Source organism: Callorhinchus milii, unplaced genomic scaffold (assembly GCF_018977255.1).
Source record: "Callorhinchus milii isolate IMCB2004 unplaced genomic scaffold, IMCB_Cmil_1.0 Scaffold17, whole genome shotgun sequence".
In the NCBI taxonomy this organism is placed as follows: domain Eukaryota; kingdom Metazoa; phylum Chordata; class Chondrichthyes; order Chimaeriformes; family Callorhinchidae; genus Callorhinchus; species Callorhinchus milii.
The window spans coordinates 1,207,314-1,220,342 of record NW_024704758.1 but is presented as its reverse complement, the minus strand read 5'-3'; the positions used below and the strand labels follow the sequence as shown (position 1 = coordinate 1,220,342).

Sequence of the window (13,029 nt, the reverse complement as noted above, 5' to 3'; positions counted from 1 at the left end):
CGGAGCAGACTGGGCGGGGGACGTGGGAGCCCAGAGCCTGCTGAGCAGAGGAGGGTGCGGACAGGTTGATATGGAGTCAGCAGGTCGCAGAGGTAGGGAGGGCCAAGGCCGTGGAGGGCCTTGAAGGCGAGGACGAGGATTTTGAACTCTATCCTCTGGGGGATGGGGAGGCAGTGGAGCCGGGCGAGGGAGAAAACAAGAGCTGGAGGCAAGAATTGGGAAGGTCATCAAGCAGGGAGTTGGCGAAGTTGAACTTAGATGTGATGAATGTGTGGACGAGGGTGTCGGCAGCCTGAGGGGTGAGGCAGTGGCGGAGCAGGGCGATGTTGCGGAGGTGGGGGAAGGCAGAGCACAGATGTGGGGTAGAAAGGACAGTTGAGAGTCCCATGACATTATTTGAAAAGAACCGGGAATTTTTCCCTGTGTCCTAGATAATAATCCTCCAGATAAATTTGTTGTCCACTTTATGACTGGCTGGCGTGTGGGACCTTGCTGCCTGCAAATTGTCTGCTGGGTTTTCTCTACAATTACAGTCACTGGGATTGACAGTAAATATCTGGGAAGGGTTGTTTCATGTCTCAACGGATTTGAAGTTACGAGTTCAGAATCAAAGACCCTTCAGTGTGTAATCAGTGTCTTCAATGGCACAAATCACATTGGCCAACCACCGAATTAGCTCAAAGTCTCTTCCAAGTCCTGAGTAAGGCCACCCAGGCAGAAAGAAATAGAAAATACTCTTGCACCGTGAAAATGATGGAGTGATATCAGCATAGGCTGCCTTTGCACCAGATTGATGTTCATAATCAAGTGTAGTTAGTTAGAATTACACTTGATCTACGCCAAAAGACCAACAGGGATTGTGTTACTTGAAGATCCTCACTGAACCACCGCCTTATATTCTCTCCCAGTATCAGTTACCCTCTGTTACGTGGAGACTTCTGCATTAGTCACACTGGCAATATAGAGTTCCAGACGGACCCGGATTAAGTGTAATGGTTGGGAGGAGCAGGATCTGGATGGGGTAGGCGTTTGGATCGAGTGTCCTGTTTGATTTCGGTTCAATTGACTCCAAGCTGTGGGGGAGCCCGTATGCAATTTACTGTCTGTGGTTGCATTTGGGGTTCTGAACACGTCACATTGTTTGTGAGTCTTGTCACTGAGCAAGTTTGTGCTATTTTTAAACCGCGAGGATCTGAAAGCGACGCTGCCTTTACTGAGACGTGCTTGGGAAATCTGTGGGGCTTTGTTTTCAAACGGGAAATTAGACAGTCCTTCCTCCTCACAGTCCAATATGTTGTTGCACTGCTCGCTCGGGATTCGATCCCGATGAGCTTTCAGCTCCCGGCAATCCAGTTCACGCCTTTGCTGCCGAGATCTGCCAATGACTGTCATGGAGGTGCATTGATATTCCGGTTCAATATGGAGTCCTGTAGCTCAGTGGTTAGAGCGCTCGCCTCTCAAGCGAGAGGACCTGGGTTCGATTCCCGGGTCGGGCAAAACCGTTTCCTTACTCCACACGCCTCTGTTTATCCGGCAGTAAGCAGGAACCCGGTTGTTAGTCGATTGGCAGATCGCTTTCCGGGGTTAATAATCCCTCCAAAATAAAGAAATAAATAATTTGTTCATCCAATCCACGACTATTTGTGGGGACGTTGGCTGCCGCGTTTCGCCCACAAAATACACAGTCACTCTACTTTACAGTATATTCTGTGAAGCGCTTTGAGACGTCTCGAAGACGTGATCAGGCGCTTTAACAAATGCAAGGATTATTATTATTATTATTTTATTACCAGCTGTTCTCATCTAAAGAAACTAGGTGAATGCAGACGACAGGGGAACCTGAGAGTGTACAGGCTCCGTCTTGTATTTTTTTAATCGTGCTAGGGCGCCCAATCTATACCATATACACAGTCACAGGAAAGAGATCGGATTCCTGATCATCTGTTTCCAGCGCCAGCTGGCAAAACAGTGTCTGAATCTGTTCTGACGTTTAGAAAGTGGAGAATATTTCGGATTTTTCCTTCAAAACTTTGGAATCTCCGTTGGGTTTATTCCACACACACTAGGAGTAAATGGGAAAGGGTTCAGACCATTGGGATTCCCTTTACCCAAGACCGAATTGTCCATTGGGTTCCTCTGCACTGGGAAGAGGTTGAGTTCATTCCTGTACTGCAGTCAGGTGCACGATGGATTGCGGGAAACTTGAAGTGAAGGTTTCAAGTGAAGAAGTCTTTCCTTCTGTATCATCCGCACCTTCTCGAGCGATTGAACTCCTTTCTTTCCCCTAGAGAACTATTCCACAAGGGCATCTCATGCACACACGGCTCCTTTCACTAGGTTGGCTCCGGGTACTGGTTTACTGTGACTGGCAAGGCAGATATCTGTAGTAACCCTTGCATTTGATAGGGCGCCTTATCACGTCTTCGAGGCGTCTCAAAGCGCTTCGCAGAATACACTGTAAAGTGAATTGACTGTATATTTCGTGGGCAAAACGCGGCAGCCAATTGCCCATGGCACACGTTAAAATCCATCACCATGCTTAAAGAGTATCCAAATGTGCAAGGCTATGGGGTACGAGAGAGGGAGTGGGACTAGCTGGCAGCTCTTTCAAAGAGCCAGCACAGGCACGATGGGCCGAATGGCCTCTTTCTGTTGCTGTAGGACTCCATGATAAATCAGACCAAGAGTTGGTTGTGTCACCAACGCATTGAAATGTATTTGTGTCTGGAATGAATGAGCATGCTCTTCGTGGAGGGACGCACCTTGCTTAGCTAATTCCAGAGAGTATTAGGCATAGGCTGCCAAGAACCAAGGTGGAACTAAAGCAGCTTAAAACATGAATCCCCTGTGTGTCCACAAGGGCCTTCGCATGGATAGCCATTGCTACGAGGCCAGATCCAGTACAGAGCCACAGGGAAGAGGTATAGAGTAATGCAAGTTCCCATCTGGTACCTCCCACAGCTCCAGGCCACAATGGGAACGATGCCAAGAGATATCTGTAAGTAATGAATTAGTGAAATATTACTCGAAGGGGGAAAGTGTGTCATGGCTGTTCAAGCTCTCTAATCCGAAATGGTGGAGCTGGAACTGTCTCTGCTCGAGGACCAAAAGAAGTTACAGTTTTGGCCGTGGAAAACGTGAGTAAGAGAGCCTTTGAAGAGAAATTGTCTTGTCTGGTTTCACTTAGCGTGAAAGCTGTCGGAGATCAGCTATCTGTTAATTCCCAGCAGCTTGGCCCAAGCGAAAGGCGCAGAGTTCGTGCAACCTTCGAACTTCCAAGGGTGGTGACAAAGATTACGGGAGATAGGCAGGGGGCAGAGAGGTTCTCTGGGGGAGGGGTGGGTGGTGGGTGGGAGGTTATCGCTAAACAGTCTGCGCGCTCGCATAATAAGAACCCCTGCTGGCAACTGCGACACAAAAGCCCACGCATTCCAAAACAATAAGGTGTGTGAAACAAATTGGAGAAAAGAGAAAGATAAGTGAGTTTTAAGTATCAGAGAGAGAGATGAGAGATAGGCTATGTATGATTCATCTTTGGAACAAGCTGGAACAGAACGCACATGAGTAAGAGAGAGAGAGAGAGAGAGACCCTTGGAATCAAGAGAGACCATTTGCCGGGGGCAGGAGTGGGATTGATTGTTCGGATTGAATCATTGCTAGCGCCGTATCGCGGGAATATACACGCTTCACTTCACAGTGAAATGCGGTTAGACGCTTTGAGACGTTTCGACGACATGGTGTGTCAAATGGTTGTGTCAAACGCTGGGATGAAAATTATCACAGCAGCCACTACGCTCCAACATGGCTCCCTTTGTTGAGCATTTTCAAACATTAATAATAATAATAATAATAATACTCCTGGCATTTGATACAGCGCCTTGTCACGCCTGCCAGACGTCCCAAAGCGCTTCGCAGGATAGACCGTCACGTGAAATTATCTGCACGTTTTGTGGGCGAAACGCGGCAGCCAATTGCGCACAGCAGCGTCCCGCAAACAGTCGTGGATTGAGCGACCAAATTATTTTTATTTACTTAGGAATTATTACCCCCGGAAAAGCGATCTGCCAATCGACTAACAACCGGGTTCCTACTTACTGCTGGGTAAACCGAGGCGCGTGGAGTAAGGAAATATGCCTGACATTTCGCCCTGCCCGGGAATCAAACCCGGTTCCTCTCGCTTGCGAGGCAAGAGCTCTAACCACTGAGCCTGCAGCACTCCACATGATTTCAATGTGATTCTTATAGCAGAGAAATGTAGATTAAATGAAACCCGTGGCACCTGTTGTCCAATTTATTGCACGCTTGTTTGCCATTAAACATGAACATGACGAAGGTATTGATCACTGACATTTCCACTCCTGGATGGAGAGGTTTTGCTGCATCATCACAAAGGTTAATAGTGCTTCAATATTTGCACAATAGTGTTTTGGAGCGTTCAGCTCCTGATGACGGAGTCAGTGCTTTACGTTCCCTTGGAAACGGCAGCGATCATTTATAGTCATCAGGCGAATAGCTCAGTGTCTCATCTCCAGTCTCTTTCACCGTGAACCAGGCAGCAGAAGTTTTCAGGGTGACTCAAGGTCCATCAGTGACGTGCGGAACAAATGCCAGACATGTGGCGGAGACAAAGATCAGCCTTACCCGCACTTCCGAATGTTGGCCTTTCTACCTTTCCTCTCACAGGTGCGTTATTGGTGTTTAACGCCCTTGTCTCGCAAGCGAGGGGACCCGGGCATGGCCTCTGTTTACCCAGCACCAAGTAGGGAACCCGGTTGTCTGTCGATTGGCGGATAACTTTTCCGGGGGTAATAATCCCTTCAAAAAAATGAAAGTAAATAAATGATGATATTAATTTGGTCACTCAATCCACGGCTGTTTGTGGGACGCACTGTGCGCAATTGGCTGCCGCATTTCACCCACAAAATATACAGTCAATTTACGTTACAGTATATTCCGTGAAGTGCGTTGAGACGTCTCAAAGATGTGATAAGGCGCTGTATCAAATGCAAGGATTATTATCAGATTATTATACGCCCTAGGAATAGGGGGAGCTTACTGAGCTGTAGGTAAATAAGCCTATGGTTTACTAAAAGACAATGGATAATTAACTGTTCTAAATAGCAAGAAAGTTCTGTAATCAAAGCTGGTGCATTTATCCCAAACCATCCTGAGGGTGTGGTTGACACCATGTGACTGATAAAGAAAGATCTTTGATTTTTATCCCATTAAATCATCTTACTGTCAAGTGACTGTATTTGGAAGCAGCCAATTTACAGCCACGAGGATGAAAGCCCAATTTATTTGGAGGATTGCCTGCCTGGACATGGGAGAAACTCCCGTCTCTTTTAGAACGATGCCAATGGGATCTTTAACATCCACCTGAACAAACAAACTGGACCTTGGTTTAATGTCTCGTCTGAAACATGGCACTTCTGACAATGCAGCACTCCTAGCACCAGAGTGTCAGCTTAGACTGAGATGTTACAGCTTTATTTACACTTCAGGAAAGAGAGAGAGAGAGAGTGGGTGGACTGAAGTCCATGAGAGGTTCTGGGTGGAAGTGGGAGGAACACAGTGAATTCACTAGTTGTTGGATTCTATTGGTTCACCCACTACATTACAATACAAATGTTGGGAGGACGTCCCAAGGCGCTGGACAGTCCAGGGATTCGGACCCGAGCTGGGGGTTGGGATCAGGGAGAGTGGAGGGCAGGGAGGGTGGGGGTAGGAGGGTGGCCAAAGGTGTGGTTGAAGATGAGGTTCTTGACACGTGCCTTGAAGTAGGCAAGCGATGGAGCGAGGCGAAGGGAATGTGGGATGGAGTTCCAAGAGGTGGGGGTAGAGAGGCTGACCAGGTGGGGCACTTGGAGGGAGGGTGCGGACAGGTTGATATGTGGTCAGCAGGTCGCAGAGGTAGGGAGGGCCAAGGCCATGGAGGGCCTGGAAGACGAGGATTTTGAACTCTATCCTCTGGGGGATGGGGAGGCAGTGAAGCCGGGCGAGGGTGGAGCTGTTGGGGTCACGGAGCCTGGTGCGGGAGAGAAGACGAGCTGCAGAGTTCTGGATGATCTGTAGATTGTGGAGGAAAGAGTTGGGAAGGCTGACAAAGCAGGGAGTTGGCGTAGTGGTGCCTAGATGTGATGAATGCATGGATGAGAGTCTCGGGGGCCTGAGGGGTGAGGCAGTGACGGAGCCGGGCGATGTTGCGGAGATGGTGGAAGGCAGAGCGGGTCATGGCTCGGATGTGGGGTAGAAAGGATAGTTGAGGGTCAAACAAGATACTAAGATTCTGGACTGACTCAGTGAGGTGGAGTGTGCGTCCTTGGATGGTGATGCTGTCTGAGGTGTGGAGGCGCTGACGAGAACCAATCAGACCTCGCTCTTGCTGACGTTCAACTGAAGCTCTCATCCAGGACCTGATGTCTGACAGACGTGTGCTGGGATTCAAAAGCTGTGAGACAGGTTGGTTGTTCCCTAATGACAAACAATAATAAATTGGTCATTTTCAATCTACGACTGTTTGTGGGACATTGCTGTGCGCAATTGGCTGCCGCGTTCGCCCACAAACATACAGTCAATTCACTTTACAGTGTGTTCTGTGAAGCGCTTTGGGACGTCCTCCCCACGTGAAAAGTGCTATATCAAATGCAGGGATTATTATTATTATTAATGCCTAGTTGCAATAGGGCGTATGGGCACAGTGGGAGGAGACAGGGTGCTTTTAGCACCAAGTCATTCGTATCATTTTCATCACCAGAGCAATGACCTTTTCAAAAGGCTTCGATTTGGCTATTTTAGAGTACGAGAGCATAACAGTAGGAAGAGATAATTAGATTAGAAAGCAGCAGTCTGCCGGGTTTACAGACTCCTCTCCTGACTCACAGCTTCCGGGATGTGTGGCCTTCGCTGGCTAACTTAACCGAGGACATTTTTATCTGCACAATTAGAGGGACTGACATCACCGGTGGCCTTTCAAACCATCAAACCACCGCGACAACTTACCATTGGTTTCAAATTCGTTCGTCCTCCAGTTATCGCTCGCGTTTGCTCCATGTTCTTTAATCAGCGGAATCATCAATCAATTAGGAGCTACTGAGCCACCGCTCAGGCAGTGAATTAAGTTGTACCAATGGAGCTGACACAATTTCTCCAGTTCTTAATAGAGATAACCCACTGGGACTGTTGGGTTCAGTCACTGTTCTGAACAACTAACTCTATCTCACTGTGTAAGTCAATCCAGCTTCCTCGCTATCGGTGTCAGGACGTGGATAGTGGGAAGAGTGAGAGGGTCTAACCAATTGGGAAACTGACCAGGTCAAATCCAGAGGCCTGATTTTATCGGTATTTGTACAATCCTTTCTAATTGAGAATTTATTTCTCCAAAGTTTTATTTTGCCCGGAGCCAGAAAACAATGTGTCTCACGCTCTCGTTTCGCTCGCAATATATACAGTCACACTCCACTCCACAGTAATAATGATAATAATAATAATCCTTGCATTTGATATAGCGCTTTTCACGTCGGGAGGACGTCCCAAAGCACTTCACAGAACACACTGTAAAGTAAATTGACTGTATATTTGTGGGCGAACGCGGCAGCCAATTGCGCACAGCAATGTCCCACAAACAGTCGTAGATTGAAAATGACCAATTTATTATTGGTTTGGGTTTTTTGGAGGGATTATTATTAGGCTCTGTGTGGAGTAAGGAAACTTGCCCAAGGTTTGGCCCTGACCTGCCTGGGACTGAACTCAGGTCTCTCGCTTGCAAAGCGAGTCCTCTAACCACTGAGCTACAGGACTCCATGAGGTTCTGTGAAGCGCTTTAAGAAGCCTGGAACAGGTGATAAGGCGCTATATCAAATGCAAGGATTATTATTATAAGGAATCTGACACTCGCTTGCTTCCCGCAAACTTTATCGTGAAGCTCTCAAGCAGAGAGGTGACAAAGCAAGAGAAATATATTTCAATTATTACTCACCCCCAGGTTGCGAAATTCCTCTCCTCTCCTTCCCTCTCGGAGTTTTTTTATCCACAGGCTAGCGTTGCTGGGACGTTCCCTCTATAACCTACTAAGACGTAACTTTTAGGAGTAAATCGGGAGTAACTTTTTCACCCAAAGGGTAGCGGAGATCTGGAACTCTCTCCCTCAAAAGGCTGTGGATGCCGGATCCATTCACACGCTCATACTGAGGTGGGTAGATGTGTGTAAGGTCAGGGTATCAAGAGATATGGGGCAAGGGCGGGTAATTGGACTTGAGGTACAGATCAGCTGTGATCTAATAGAATGTTGGAACAGGCTCTAGGGGCTGAATGGCCTCCTCCTGTTCCCATGCTCTGAGGTCTTTGCCCCCAAAGTGCTGCTCTGCCACTCCGAATTCCTGCACTCCAGAGGAAACTTGCACTCTGTCATCTCACACCATGTCTCTCCTGAATTCGCCTGTTTAGAGTTGTCTCCCTTTAACGTACCAATTTCCAAGCTCTTACGCCTGCATTTTATCTCCAGGCCAGGTATAATGGCAGGGGTTACAACGCCATCACCGTTAGCTCTCATTAACTAAACTAAAGAGCTTCGGTCTTGAAAGGAGAGGTCTCATTGGGGATCTTTACAGACGTGAAATGGGATTGAGAACGTAAACTTGGAATAGTATCTTCAATAACACCAAGACAGCAACAACAACGACAACAACAAATGACATTTACACGGCACCTTTCACTTCGGGAGGATGTCCCTAGGCGCTGGACAGTCAAGGATTTGGACCCAAGCTGGGGGTTGGGATCAGGAGGGGTGAAGGGAGGGGAGGGGGGTATGAGGGCAAAGAGGTGACAGGTCCAAAGTTGTGAAGGACAATTTTACAGAATAATAATAATAATAATCCTTGCATTTGATACAGCGCCTTATCACGTCTTCAAGACGTCTCAAAGCGCTTCATGGAATATACTGTAAAGTGGATTAACTGTATATATTGTGGGCGAAACACGGTAGCCAATTGTGCACAGCAGCGTCCCACAAACAGCCGTGGTTGAAGTGGCCGATTTATTATTGTTTTTTTTCTCTTGAGGGATTATTATCAGGCGTGCTTGTGGTGTAAGGACACTTGCGGAATCCAACCACGCCTCTTGCTTGCGAGGCGAGTGCTCTAACCACTGAGCTACAGAACTGGAATGGGAAATCAACAGCTGGAATGGATTACCGGGATGTTGGACTCCATTTAAGAAGAGGCTTGATCCTATAATGGGAAGGAAGGGTGTGCTGGAAGGGTGAGAAGGGTGGGCCTCTTCATTCAAACCGCTCGGGTGAACCTGTCAAACCTCTCAAAAGTGCCTGAAATTCAATCAGTGCCCCAAAATAGCTGCAAATAAATGACTTTCCTTCGAGGAGCGTGTGACTGAAAAAAACAGGATGTGTTTCGCTGGCAACAACAGCTAAATGGAAATTAATCACTGATTAGATTCAGTCAAGCCACTATAAAAATGAAATAAATGTGGTTATTTGAGAAGAAAGTCGCCCAGGCTTCAGTGGTGATGAATAAAGTAATTCAGAGTCACTCAGTTAATATATGCCTCTGTATACATTTCTGTACACCTTTAACAGGAGCTCTCAACGGATTTACATCTGCTTTTATAATAATAATAATCCTTGCATTTGATGTAGTGCCTAATCACGGCTTCGAGACGTCACAAGGCGTTTCGCAGGATACACTGTAAAGGGAATTTACTGTCTATTGTGTGGGCAAAACGCGGCAGCCAATTGCGCACAGTAGCGTCCCACAAACAGTGGTCAAATTATTATTATTATTTTAAAGTTTATTTTTGAAGGGATTATTACGCCCGAAAAAAGCGATCCTCCAATCGACTAACAACTGGATTCCTACTTACTGCTCGGTAACCATAGGCATGTGGAATAAGAAAACTTGCCTAAAGTTTCACCCCGCCTGGGAATCGAACCCGGGTCCTCTCGCTTGTGAGGTGAGTGCCATAACCAATACGCTACAGGACTCCTATTATTGTTCCTTTTGCTCTATTCTCCATCTGCGCACCCTCTTGATTCCTTTCCTTCAATATTTTCGCTGGAAGAGGCTGGAATAGAATGACACAATTATTATAATTCTTATACTATTATAATCCGTGCATTTGATATAGCGCCTTATCATGTCTTCAAGATGTCTCGAGGCTCTTCGCAGAATAACTGTAAAGTGATATTTTGTGGGCACAATATACAGTCAATTCAGTTTACAGTACATATATCAATATTAATTTTCTTTTGACTTCATGGCCTACCTCCAGATGTTACGGCAGCGAGATAAGTAATCGGCTGACTTGTTGTCTTAGCAACCCGGGCCTGGATGCGTGTCTTCTTCTCACAGTTCCTTTCAGGAAATTGCAAAGAGAAAAATATTATAATAAGAAGAATCCTTGCATCAGATACAGCGCCTGATACACAACTTCTAGGCGTCTCAAAGCGCGTCACAGATTATACTGTAAAGTGAATTGACTGTATGTTTTGTGGGCGAAACGCAGACAAAATTGCGTACAAACAGTCGTGGGTTGAAGTGAACGATTCATTATTGTTTTTTTTTTCTTGAGGGATTATTATCAGGCAGGCGGGTGGAGTAAGGAAACTTGCCCAAGGTTTCGCCCTGCCAGGAATCAAACCCAGGTCTCTCGCTTGCGAGGAGCATGCTCTAACCACTGAGCTACAGGACTCCGCCGGGAAAATAAAAATAATGTACTTAATAAACAAAGATTCGTTCCTGCAGACATTGGATAGTTTGGCTACGGATCCACAGGTGCCATTCTCTGCCTTCACTTATGGATCCTAAGCCCGCTCACACTCCATGTATTTCCAGCAGTGGTGTCCGTATAGCGGTCAGAAGCTTCCTCCATCCTCAAACCTTTGTACTTTTTCTAATAATCTTGAGTTTGTGCACCCAATGTGGAGTCCTGTAGCTCAGTGGTTAGAGCACTCGCCTCGCAAGCGAGAGGACCTGCATTCGATTCCCGGGCAGAGCGAAAGGTTGCGCAAGTTTCCTCACTCCACACGCCTCTGTTTACCTGTAAGTAGGAACCCGGTTGTTAGTCGATTGGCGGATCGCTTTTCCGGTAGTAATAATCCCTTTAAAAAAAAGTAGTCACTTAATCCACGACTGTTTGTGGGGACACTGCTGTAAGCAATTGGTTGCCACGTTTCGCCCACAAAATACACAGTCAATCTGCTTTACAGTTCATCCCGTGAAGCGCTTTGAGACGTCTCAACGACGTGATAAGGCTCTGTATCGAATGCAAGGATTATTATTGTACTTTTCTAATAATCTTGAGTTTTGTGCCAACCGATGGAAATAATCTTTCTCTATTTACACTCTCAAAACTCTCCACGAAATGGCCATTTCTTCCATATGCTTTATCTCTTGACACTGTCTACAGGCACAGCCTCTCATCATAACCCACGGCTTACTTTATTGCTGATACTTTCCTCGTGCAAACTTTCCTCGTGATACTGGCTTCACGGACGCAAAAGCAGCTAAAAAAAAAACATCTGGGAGAGGAAGCAGGAGGAGAATCTAAAGAGAAACTCTAGAGGCGAAACAGTGAATAAAAAATGGTGAAAGACGCAAAAAAAATAGGTTGAGAGATATAGGTTCAAAAAGAGGGAGAGAGGGTGAAGGTGAGAGATATATGTTCAAAGACAGAGCGAGAAAGGATGAAAGATACAAGAGAGAAAGAAGAAGAGATCAGTCTAGACATACTGTTGATGTGCTAAAAATATCTCTCTAAGGACCATCTCAGTGAATGTTGCTCATAAATTTGATTGTGCACTTACAAAAACAACCACTTGCATTTATATAGCGCCCCTTTCTTTATATAGAGCCCCAGAGCGCTTTACAGTGACACAGAGAGTGGGGAGGTGACTGTAGAGGTCGAAGAGGAAGGTCCTCAGGTGAGACCTGAAGATGGGGAAGGAGTGGAGGGCACGGGAGGGGCAAGGCGGTGGGATTGAGGAAGGGCGTTCCAGATAGAACGCTATTTCCTCTGGAATGGTGGCCGTGATATTCACTGGAATGATCGTTCTTTCTGAATAATGTCTGCTAATGGCTCCTCAGACTACACTGCACTGCTCTGGAATGGAATGGGTGCCAAACGGTTCAAAGATCTCCCAAACTAGGCCAGCCCTTCACAGTGCTCGGGAACTGAAATTATCTTTGGCTTCTGAGCCCAGAGAGAGGATTGTCAAGCTGGCACGGGTCCTGCGAATTCCAGTCATTGCAGCCAGCAACAGTGCTATAGTCTGTACCGGAAAACTGGGCCACACTGTGCCAAACTCTCCCAACTCGATCTCTCTCACTTAGGCTTTTGGCCTCAGATCTCCTGCACTGATGGCTGCGGTGGAGACAGCCAGCTTTCTGCCTGGTTCAGGCGTCACTCAGGAAAATCTTAAACCTCTCAAAGCAGACGTTTTTTCTTACTTCCTACCTGTGTGACCCACTAACTCCACACTGACCTGTCTGCTGCCTCCGCTCAGCAGGCTCCAGCCTTCTCCCTGTCTCTGTCTTCCCCCCCCTGCTCCACCACCCTCCACCGCCCACCCGGCCTGGCTCGCCCCACCATCGGGGGTCAAGCCTTCCGTCTCTGGAACTCCATCCCTCAGTCCCTCCACCTCGCCCCCTCCCTCGCCTCTTTTAAGGCCCCTTCTCAAGGCCGTCCTCCTCGACCGTGCCTTCAGTTACCCTCCTACTCCACCCTCCCTGCCCTCCACTCCTGCTGATCAAAACCCACCAGCTCGGGTCCAAATCCCTGACTGTCCAGCGCTTTGGACGCCCTCCCGACGTGAAAGACGCTGCGTCAATGTAAAATGTAATCTGTTGTTGTTATGGAGCAAAACATTGTAAGATACTTACAATAGAGAGAAAATCAACCGAGAAAATACTTCCAGATATGCCAAGGCAGCAGGACAAGAGGGAACGGCGTAAAGATTTATGAAGGTATTTTTAGGACAGGAAACGTTTCTTTCCACAGAAGATAACTCTAAACAGG

At 47.1% G+C, this 13,029-nt stretch overlaps 1 non-coding gene across 1 annotated transcript; it reads left to right on the top strand.

Annotated features, from left to right (window-relative positions):
* Positions 1 to 1,425: 1,425 nt before the first annotated feature.
* Positions 1,426 to 1,499, top strand: trnae-cuc. Its single transcript has one exon. It is a non-coding gene; the product is annotated as a tRNA-Glu (tRNA).
* The last annotated feature ends 11,530 nt before the right edge of the window (positions 1,500 to 13,029 follow it).